This window comes from Oncorhynchus kisutch, unplaced genomic scaffold (genome assembly GCF_002021735.2).
Source record: "Oncorhynchus kisutch isolate 150728-3 unplaced genomic scaffold, Okis_V2 scaffold4017, whole genome shotgun sequence".
NCBI lineage: Eukaryota > Metazoa > Chordata > Actinopteri > Salmoniformes > Salmonidae > Oncorhynchus > Oncorhynchus kisutch.
Window position 1 is genome coordinate 138,699 of NW_022265962.1, and position 11,954 is coordinate 150,652.

The following is an 11,954-nucleotide window of genomic DNA, read 5'->3' on the forward strand; positions in this document are numbered from 1 at the left end:
CAAATCGTATTGTTGCTGTGGAACGTGTCATTTGGGATAAAGCCTGGATGATTCATGTGTTAAATTAAACAATACACTCTGTGAGTCCCAAATGCCACCCTATTCCCTATATAGTGCCCTTCTTTTGAACAGGACCCAATGGGGAATAGGGTGTGATTTGGGACCACGCCTGGATGAGTCAAGTGTTAGTTTGAAATAGAATCTCCTGAAGGATCCAGGAACATGAAACTTAAGGGAAATAAAATATGTAACTACATGACAATGAATGCCAGGTTTAAACCGTTAAACATATACCTGTTAAAGTTACAAGTGAACCGTCGTAAACAGAAGGTCAAATCTGTCTCTCTTACCGTACCATGTTTTAAAGCAGAAAAAAATAGCTGATATATATTCAACCACAATCTGTCAGGCTTCTAGTAAACTTATTAAAATATAATACATTTGGATAGTAATGCTTTATTATTCTGGATTCACTTAATATATATACATTTACACTGAATGAACAAAACATTAGGAACACCTGCTCTTTCCATGACATAGACTGACCAGGTGAATCCAGGTGAAAGATATGATCCCTTATTGATGTCACTTGTTAAATCCACTTCAATCAGTGTAGATGAAGAGGAGGAGACCTGGTTAAAGAAGGATTTTTAAGCCTTGAGACAATTGAGACATTGTGAATGTGTGCCACTCAGAGGGTGAATAGGCAAGACAACATATTGAAGTGCCTTTGAACAGGGTAGGGTAGTAGGTGCCAGGGGCACCGGTTTGTGTCAAGAACTGCAACGCTGCTAGTTTTTCATACTCAACAGTTTCTTGTGGGTATCAAGAATGGTCCACCACCCAAAGGACATCCAGCCAACTGGACACAACAGTGGGAAGTATTGGAGTCAACATGGGCCAGCATCCCTGTGGAACGCTTTCAACACCTTGTAGAGTCAACATGGGCCAGCATCCCTGTGAAATGCTTTCAACACCTTGTAGAGTCAACATGGGCCAGCATCCCTGTGGAACGCTTTCAACACCTTGTAGAGTCAACATGGGCCAGCATCCCTGTGGAACGCTTTCAACACCTTGTAGAGTCAACATGGGCCAGCATCCCTGTGGAATGCTTTCAACACCTTGTAGAGTCAACATGGGCCAGCATCCCTGTGGAACACTTTCGACACCTTGAGTCCGTGCCCTGATGAATTGAGGCTGTTCTGAAGGCAAAAGGGTGTGCAACTCTATATTAGGAAGGTGTTCCTAATGGTTTGTACACTCAGTGTAAAAATAGATATAATTGATTTTGAATCATGTCCTTAGCTAGTTAGATTATAACTGTTGTTGTATCTGAACATAAACAATAAACTCAAGACTGGAGAGCAGACCTAGATGATCTCAAACTAGATCAGACCTAGATGATCTCAAACTAGATCAGACCTAGATGAACTCATATTAGATCAGACCTAGATGAACTCAGATTAGAGCAGATCTAGATGAACTCAGATTAGAGCAGATCTAGATGAACTCAGATTAGATCAGATCTAGATTAACTCAGATTAGAGCAGATCTAGATGAACTCAGATTAGAGCAGACCTAGATGAACTCAAACTAGAGCAGACCTAGATGAACTCAGATTAGATCAGATCTAGATTAACTCAAACTAGAGCAGACCTAGATTAACTCAAACTAGAGCAGACCTAGATGAACTCAAACTAGAGCAGACCTAGATGAACTCAAACTAGAGCAGACCTAGATGAACTCAAACTAGAGCAGACCTAGATGAACTCAAACTAGAGCAGACCTAGATTAACTCAAACTAGAGCAGACCTAGATGAACTCAAACTAGAGCAGACCTAGATGAACTCAAACTAGAGCAGACCTAGATGAACTCAAACTAGAGCAGACCTAGATGAACTCAAACTAGAGCAGACCTAGATGAACTCAAACTAGAGCAGACCTAGATGAACTCAAACTAGAGCAGACCTAGATGAACTCAAACTAGAGCAGACCTAGATGAACTCAAACTAGAGCAGACCTAGATGAACTCAAACTAGAGCAGACCTAGATGAACTCAAACTAGAGCAGACCTAGATGAACTCAAACTAGAGCAGACCTAGATGAACTCAAACTAGAGCAGACCTAGATTAACTCAAACTAGAGCAGACCTAGATTAACTCAAACTAGAGCAGACCTAGATGAACTCAAACTAGAGCAGACCTAGATGAACTCAAACTAGAGCAGACCTAGATTAACTCAAACTAGAGCAGACCTAGATGAACTCAAACTAGAGCAGACCTAGATGAACTCAAACTAGAGCAGACCTAGATTAACTCAAACTAGAGCAGACCTAGATGAACTCAAACTAGAGCAGACCTAGATGAACTCAAACTAGAGCAGACCTAGATTAACTCAAACTAGAGCAGACCTAGATGAACTCAAACTAGAGCAGACCTAGATTAACTCAAACTAGAGCAGACCTAGATTAACTCAAACTAGAGCAGACCTAGATTAACTCAAACTAGAGCAGACCTAGATTAACTCAAACTAGAGCAGACCAAGATAAACTCAAACTAGAGCAGACCTAGATGAACTCAAACTAGAGCAGACCTAGATGAACTCAAACTAGAGCAGACCTAGATGAACTCAAACTAGAGCAGACCTAGATGAACTCAAACTAGAGCAGACCTAGATGAACTCAAACTAGAGCAGACCTAGATGAACTCAAACTAGAGCAGACCTAGATGAACTCAAACTAGAGCAGACCTAGATTAACTCAAACTAGAGCAGACCTAGATGAACTCAAACTAGAGCAGACCTAGATGAACTCAAACTAGAGCAGACCTAGATGAACTCAAACTAGAGCAGACCTAGATGAACTCAAACTAGAGCAGACCTAGATGAACTCAAACTAGAGCAGACCTAGATTAACTCAAACTAGAGCAGACCTAGATGAACGCAGATTGAAGCAGACCTAGATGAACGCAGATTGAAGCTGACCTAGATGAACGCAGATTGAAGCAGACCTAGATGAACGCAGATTGAAGCAGACCTAGATGAACTCAGATTGAAGCTGACCTAGATGAACTCAGATTGAAGCTGACCTAGATGAACGCAGATTGAAGCTGACCTAGATGAACGCAGATTGAAGCAGACCTAGATGAACGCAGATTGAAGCAGACCTAGATGAACCCAGATTGAAGCAGACCTAGATGAACGCAGATTGAAGCAGACCTAGATGAACCCAGATTGAAGCAGACCTAGATGAACGCAGATTGAAGCTGACCTAGATGAACTCAGATCAGATCAAATAAAGTATCAAGTTGTTAATTGTGAGCTAGATTCGGGCATATTCCTTCCTAGAGAGCAAACACAGACTAGATCTAACTTGTTTAGTAAGGACAGACTAGATCTAACTTGTTTAGTAAAGACAGACTAGATCTAACTTGTTTAGTAAAGACAGACAAGATCTAACCTGTTTAGTAAAGACAGACCAGATCTAACTTGTTTAGTAAAGACAGACCAGATCTAACTTGTTTAGTAAAGACAGACTAGATCTAACTTGTTTAGTAAAGACAGACAAGATCTAACTTGTTTAGTAAAGACAGACAAGATCTAACTTGTTTAGTAAAGACAGACTAGTTCTAACTTGTTTAGTAAAGACAGACTAGACCTAACTTGTTTAGTAAAGACAGACAAGATCTAACTTGTCTAGTAAAGACAGACTAGATCTAACTTGTTTAGTAAAGACAGACTAGATCTAACTTGTTTAGTAAAGACAGACTAGACCTAACTTGTTTAGTAAAGACAGACTAGATCTAACTTGTTTAGTAAAGACAGACTAGACCTAACTTGTTTAGTAAAGACAGACTAGATCTAACTTGTTTAGTAAAGACAGACTAGACCTAACTTGTTTAGTAAAGACAGACTAGATCTAACTTGTTTAGTAAAGACAGACTAGATCTAACTTGTTTAGTAAAGACAGACTAGATCTAACGTGTTTAGTAAAGACAGACTAGATCTAACTTGTTTAGTAAAGACAGACTAGATCTAACTTGTTTAGTAAAGACAGACTAGATCTAACTTGTTTAGTAAAGACAGACTAGATCTAACTTGTTTAGTAAAGACAGACTAGATCTAACTTGTTTAGTAAAGACAGACTAGATCTAACTTGTTTAGTAAAGACAGACTAGACCTAACTTGTTTAGTAAAGACAGACTAGACCTAACTTGTTTAGTAAAGACAGACTAGACCTAACTTGTTTAGTAAAGACAGACTAGATCTAACTTGTTTAGTAAAGACAGACTAGATCTAACTTGTTTAGTAAAGACAGACTAGATCTAACTTGTTTAGTAAAGACAGACTAGATCTAACTTGTTTAGTAAAGACAGACTAGATCTAACTTGTTTAGTAAAGACAGACTAGATCTAACTTGTTTAGTAAAGACAGACTAGATCTAACTTGTTTAGTAAAGACAGACTAGATCTAACTTGTTTAGTAAAGACAGACTAGATCTAACTTGTTTAGTAAAGACAGACTAGATCTAACTTGTTTAGTAAAGACAGACTAGATCTAACTTGTTTAGTAAAGACAGACTAGATCTAACTTGTTTAGTAAAGACAGACTAGATCTAACTTGTTTAGTAAAGACAGACTAGATCTAACTTGTTTAGTAAAGACAGACTAGATCTAACTTGTTTAGTAAAGACAGACTAGATCTAACTTGTTTAGTAAAGACAGACTAGATCTAACTTGTTTAGTAAAGACAGACTAGACCTAACTTGTTTAGTAAAGACAGACTAGATCTAACTTGTTTAGTAAAGACAGACTAGATCTAACTTGTTTAGTAAAGACAGACTAGATCTAACTTGTTTAGTAAAGACAGACTAGATCTAACTTGTTTAGTAAAGACAGACTAGACCTAACTTGTTTATTAAAGACAGACTAGATCTAACTTGTTTAGTAAAGACAGACTAGATCTAACTTGTTTAGTAAAGACAGACTAGATCTAACTTGTTTAGTAAGGACAGACTAGATCTAACTTGTTTAGTAAAGACAGACTAGATCTAACTTGTTTAGTAAAGACAGACTAGATCTAACTTGTTTAGTAAAGACAGACTAGACCTAACTTGTTTATTAAAGACAGACTAGATCTAACTTGTTTCGTAAAGACAGACTAGACCTAACTTGTTTAGTAAAGACAGACTAGATCTAACTTGTTTAGTAAAGACAGACTAGACCTAACTTGTTTAGTAAAGACAGACTAGATCTAACTTGTTTAGTAAAGACAGACTAGATCTAACTTGTTTAGTAAAGACAGACTAGATCTAACTTGTTTAGTAAAGACAGACTAGATCTAACTTGTTTAGTAAAGACAGACTAGATCTAACTTGTTTAGTAAAGACAGACTAGATCTAACTTGTTTAGTAAAGACAGACTAGATCACCAAAGCATCATAGATGTTTTTTCTGTACCTGGTGTTTATATTAAATGTAATCTCTTGTTCTCTGGTGCTCGGTGTCCCTGTAGATCTGTATGAGGCCGTGTGAGAAGATGATTGGATGATCTGCAAGCTTTGCTGTCTGTCTGTCTGTGTGTGTGTGTGTGTGTGTGTGTGTGTGTGTGTGTGTGTGTGTGTGTGTGTGTGTGTGTGTGTATATGTGGTGTATATGTGTGTGTATATATATATATATGTGTGTGTGTGTGTGTATATTTATTTTATTTTTTATTTTACCTTTATTTAACCAGGTAGGCAAGTTGAGAACAAGTTCTCATTTACAATTGCGACCTGGCCAAGATAAAGCAAAGCAGTTCGACAGATAAAACGACACAGAGTTACACATGGGAGTAAAAACAAACATACAGTCAATAATGCAGTATAAACAAGTCTATATACAATGTGAGCAAATGAGGTGAGAAGGGAGGTAAAGGCAAAAAAAGGCCATGATGGCAAAGTAAATACAATATAGCAAGTAAAATACTGGAATGGTAGTTTTGCAATGGAAGAATGTGCAAAGTAGAAATAAAAAATAATGGGGTGCAAAGGAGCAAAATAAATAAATAAATAAATTAAAATTAAATACAGTTGGGAAAGAGGTAGTTGTTTGGGCTAAATTATAGGTGGGCTATGTACAGGTGCAGTAATCTGTGAGCTGCTCTGACAGTTGGTGCTTAAAGCTAGTGAGGGAGATAAGTGTTTCCAGTTTCAGAGATTTTTGTAGTTCGTTCCAGTCATTGGCAGCAGAGAACTGGAAGGAGAGGCGGCCAAAGAAAGAATTGGTTTTGGGGGTGACTAGAGAGATATACCTGCTGGAGCGTGTGCTACAGGTGGGAGATGCTATGGTGACCAGCGAGCTGAGATAAGGGGGGACTTTACCTAGCAGGGTCTTGTAGATGACATGGAGCCAGTGGGTTTGGCGACGAGTATGAAGCGAGGGCCAGCCAACAAGAGCGTACAGGTCGCAATGGTGGGTAGTATATGGGGCTTTGGTGATAAAACGGATTGCACTGTGATAGACTGCATCCAATTTGTTGAGTAGGGTATTGGAGGCTATTTTGTAAATGACATCGCCAAAGTCGAGGATTGGTAGGATGGTCAGTTTTACAAGGGTATGTTTGGCAGCATGAGTGAAGGATGCTTTGTTGCGAAATAGGAAGCCAATTCTAGATTTAACTTTGGATTGGAGATGTTTGATATGGGTCTGGAAGGAGAGTTTACAATCTAACCAGACACCTAAGTATTTGTAGTTGTCCACGTATTCTAAGTCAGAGCCGTCCAGAGTAGTGATGTTGGACAGGCGGGTAGGTGCAGGTAGCGATCGGTTGAAGAGCATGCATTTAGTTTTACTTGTATTTAAGAGCAATTGGAGGCCACGGAAGGAGAGTTGTATGGCATTGAAGCTTGCCTGGAGGGTTGTTAACACAGTGTCCAAAGAAGGGCCGGAAGTATACAGAATGGTGTCGTCTGCGTAGAGGTGGATCAGGGACTCACCAGCAGCAAGAGCGACCTCATTGATGTATACAGAGAAGAGAGTCGGTCCAAGAATTGAACCCTGTGGCACCCCCATAGAGACTGCCAGAGGTCCGGACAGCAGACCCTCCGATTTGACACACTGAATTCTATCAGAGAAGTAGTTGGTGAACCAGGCGAGGCAATCATTTGAGAAACCAAGGCTGTCGAGTCTGCCGATGAGGATATGGTGATTGACAGAGTCGAAAGCCTTGGCCAGATCAATGAATACGGCTGCACAGTAATGTTTCTTATCGATGGCGGTTAAGATATCGTTTAGGACCTTGAGCGTGGCTGAGGTGCACCCATGACCAGCTCTGAAACCAGATTGCATAGCAGAGAAGGTATGGTGAGATTCGAAATGGTCGGTAATCTGTTTGTTGACTTGGCTTTCGAAGACCTTAGAAAGGCACGGTAGGATAGATATAGGTCTGTAGCAGTTTGGGTCAAGAGTGTCCCCCCCTTTGAAGAGGGGGATGACCGCAGCTGCTTTCCAATCTTTGGGAATCTCAGACGACACGAAAGAGAGGTTGAACAGGCTAGTAATAGGGGTGGCAACAATTTCGGCAGATAATTTTAGAAAGAAAGGGTCCAGATTGTCTAGCCCGGCTGATTTGTAGGGGTCCAGATTTTGCAGCTCTTTCAGAACATCAGCTGAATGGATTTGGGAGAAGGAGAAATGGGGAAGGCTTGGGCGAGTTGCTGTTGGGGGTGCAGTGCTGTTGTCCGGGGTAGGAGTAGCCAGGTGGAAAGCATGGCCAGCCGTAGAAAAATGCTTATTGAAATTCTCAATTATGGTGGATTTATCAGTGGTGACAGTGTTTCCTATCTTCAGTGCAGTGGGCAGCTGGGAGGAGGTGTTCTTATTCTCCATGGACTTTACAGTGTCCCAGAACTTTTTTGAGTTAGTGTTGCAGGAAGCAAATTTCTGCTTGAAAAAGCTAGCCTTGGCTTTTCTAACTGCCTGTGTATAATGATTTCTAGCTTCCCTGAACAGCTGCATATCACGGGGGCTGTTCGATGCTAATGCAGAACGCCATAGGATGTTTTTGTGTTGGTTAAGGGCAGTCAGGTCTGGGGAGAACCAAGGGCTATATCTGTTCCTGGTTCTAAATTTCTTAAATGGGGCATGTTTATTTAAGATGGTTAGGAAGGCATTTTTAAAAAATATCCAGGCATCCTCTACTGACGGGATGAGATCAATATCCTTCCAGGATACCCCGGCCAGGTCGATTAGAAAGGCCTGCTCGCAGAAGTGTTTCAGGGAGCGTTTTACAGTGATGAGTGGAGGTCGTTTGACCGCTGACCCATTACGGATGCAGGCAATGAGGCAGTGATCGCTGAGATCTTGGTTGAAGACAGCAGAGGTGTATTTAGAGGGGAAGTTGGTTAGGATGATATCTATGAGGGTGCCCGTGTTTAAGGTTTTGGGGAGGTACCTGGTAGGTTCATTGATTATTTGTGTGAGATTGAGGGCATCTAGTTTAGATTGTAGGATGGCTGGGGTGTTAAGCATGTTCCAGTTTAGGTCGCCTAGCAGCACGAACTCTGAAGATAGATGGGGGGCAATCAGTTCACATATGGTGTCCAGAGCACAGCTGGGGGCAGAGGGTGGTCTATAGCAGGCGGCAACGGTGAGAGACTTGTTTTTAGAGAGGTGGATTTTTAAAAGTAGAAGTTCAAATTGTTTGGGTACAGACCTGGATAGTAGGACAGAACTCTGCAGGCTATCTTTGCAGTAGATTGCAACACCGCCCCCTTTGGCAGTTCTATCTTGTCTGAAAATGTTGTAGTTTGGAATTAAAATGTCTGAGTTTTTGGTGGTCTTCCTAAGCCAGGATTCAGACACAGCTAGAACATCCGGGTTGGCAGAGTGTGCTAAAGCAGTGAATAGAACAAACTTAGGGAGGAGGCTTCTAATGTTAACATGCATGAAACCAAGGCTATTACGGTTACAGAAGTCGTCAAAAGAGAGCGCCTGGGGAATAGGAGTGGAGCTAGGCACTGCAGGGCCTGGATTCACCTCTACATCGCCAGAGGAACATAGGAGGAGTAGAATAAGGGTACGGCTAAAAGCTATGAGAATTGGTCGTCTAGAACGTCTGGAACATAGAGTAAAAGGAGGTTTCTGGGGGCGATAAAATAGCATCAAGGTATAATGTACAGACAAATGTATGGTAGGATGTGAATACAGTGGAGGTAAACCTAGGTATTGAGTGATGAAGAGAGAGATATTGTCTCTAGAAACATCGTTGAAACCAGGAGATGTCATTGCATGTGTGGGTGGTGGAACTAATAGGTTGGATAAGGTATAGTGAGCAGGACTAGAGGCTCTACAGTGAAATAAGCCAATAAACACTAACCAGAACAGAAATGGACAAGACATATTGACATTAAGGAGAGGCATGCTTAGTCGAGTGATCAAAAGGGTCCGGTGAGTGGAGAGGTTGGTTGGTGATTTAGACAGCTAGCCAGGGCATCGGTAGCAAGCTAGCATAGGATGGAGGTCTGTTGTTAGCCACCTCCTGCGCTCCGTCAGTAGATTAGTGGGGTTCCGTGTGGTAGAGGGGATCAATCCAAATCACACAACAACAACAAAAATAAAAATAGATATAGTTATAGAGGCCCAAGAAGAAAACATAATAATAATAATAAAAAATAATAAAAAATAAAATAAAATAAAAATAAAAAAATTGTCCGATTGTCTATTCAGATAGCAGCCGGTAAGACAGCTAACGGTTAGCAGGCCGCAGATGGGCGTTCAGGTAACGTCGCGACGGAGGAGCCAGCCGAATAACTCCTTCGGGTAGATAACGTCGGCAGTCCAGTTGTGAAGGCCCGGTGGGGCTCCGCGAAGGCAGCAAAACGGGTCCGGATAGGCGACTGCAGCCCAGGTGCGATTGATGGAACTCAGGAGTGATTGACGGAGCCCGCTAGCTCCGGAACAATTGATGTTTGCTCCGGAATCGACGAAGGCCGACAGTCACACGGATAGCAGCTAGCTAGCTGTGAGATCCGGGCATGAATGTCCAGAGAGCAGTCGAAATCCAGGGACATGGAGAGAAAAATTGGTCCGGTATGCTCCGCTCCGAGCCGCGCTGCGCCGCACAGAACCGGCGATAGACTTTCGAGCCAAAGGATAGCCGATGACCACAAACCGTGGCTAGCTGAACACCAACGACTTGCCAGCAAAGGAGCCAACTAGCTTCTGAACTAGCTTCTGGATTAGCTTCTGGCTAGTTTCAGGCCAGCCTCCTGGAGTTTCTGGCTAGCTTCTTGGAGGATTACAGATCTGAGGTAAATAATACTTTTTTATAAATATACATTGGTGAGGCGGGTTGCAGGAGAGTGTTTTGAAGATGAGTTGATGGAAAATAAAAATAAAATGTATGTGAAAAAGTTGTAAATATATATATATACAGGACACGACAAGACGAGGACAAAAGACGTCTGAACTGCTATGCCACCTCGGAGCACTTTTAATATGTGGTGTATATGTGTGTATGTGTGTGTGTATATATGTATATATATATATATATATATATCAGTTTCATTTCCTGAGACCTTCATGGTAAGTCCTGCCCCCAGTTATGACACAACACACACACACACACACACACACACACACACACACACACACACATATATATATATATATATATATATATATATATATATGTGTGTGTGTGTGTGTGTGTGTGTGTGTGTGTGTGTGTATATATATATATACACACACACACACGCTACTGCATTAGCGTCAGTGCATTAGCGTCAGTCACTACATTAGCGTCAGTCACTGCATTAGCGTCAGTGCATTAGCGTCAGTGCATTAGCGTCAGTCACCACATTACCGTCACTACATCAGTGTCAGTGCATTAGCGTCAGTCACTGCATTAGCGTCATATATATATATATGTGTGTGTGTGTGTGTGTGTGTGTGTGTGTGTGTGTGTGTGTGTGTGTGTTGTGTCATAACTGGGGGCAGGACTTACCATGAAGGTCTCAGGAAATGAAACTGATAGTAATCAGTCTTGGCCTGGGCTGCGTTACATACCACTAATGTCCCTACTTTCTGCCTCCTCGATTCATAAAGCGTCTCTGAATCAGTGTTATGATCTAGGATCAGTTCTAATCCTTATAATCATCATGAGAGAGATTACAAAGACAGAGGGACCTGATCCTAGACCAGTAGTAGTCTGAGACGCTTTTAGAATACGGAACCAGATGTTTGAGCTCCAGCCAAGGGCTCAACCCGTTCTCCTTTTAGGGGCCGGTGAGCTATGGTTTCTCCTCCTTGGGGGGACTGCTTACATTCAAACTAACACTGCATTAGCGTCAGTGCATTAGCGTCAGTCACTACATTAGCGTCAGTCACTGCATTAGCGTCAGTGCATTAGCGTCAGTGCATTAGCGTCAGTCACCACATTACCGTCACTACATCAGTGTCAGTGCATTAGCGTCAGTCACTGCATTAGCGTCAGTCACTGCATTAGTGTCAGTCACTGCATTAGCGTCAGTCACTGCATTAGCGTCAGTCACTGCATCAGCGTCAGTCACTGCATTTAGCGTCAGTCACTGCATTTAGCGTCAGTCACTACATTAGCGTCACTGCATTAGCGTCAGTCACTGCATTAGTGTCAGTCACTGCATTTAGCGTCAGTCACTACATTTAGCGTCAGTCACTACATTAGCGTCACTGCATTAGCGTCAGTCACTGCATTAGTGTCAGTCACTGCATTAGTGTCAGTCACTGCATTAGCGTCAGTCACTACATTAGCGTCAGTGCATCAGCGTCAGTCACTGCATTAGCGTCAGTGCATCAGCGTCAGTCACTGCATTAGCATCAGTCACTGCATTAGCGTCAGTCACTGCATTAGTGTCAGTCACTGCATTAGCGTCAGTCACTACATTAGCGTCAGTGCATCAGCGTCAGTCACTGCATTAGCGTCAGTCACTGCATTAGC

At 41.8% G+C, this 11,954-nt stretch overlaps 1 protein-coding gene across 1 annotated transcript in view; it reads right to left on the reverse strand.

The window, feature by feature from the left end:
* LOC116373083 (uncharacterized) overlaps window positions 1-5,560 on the reverse strand; it is a 44,929-nt gene extending 39,369 nt beyond the window's left edge. The window contains exon 1 of the mRNA XM_031821791.1: window positions 5,456-5,560. The gene's annotated coding sequence lies outside the window, so the exon portion shown is untranslated. The remainder of the gene's footprint in view (window positions 1-5,455) is intronic.
* Window positions 5,561-11,954: the final 6,394 nt, after the last annotated feature.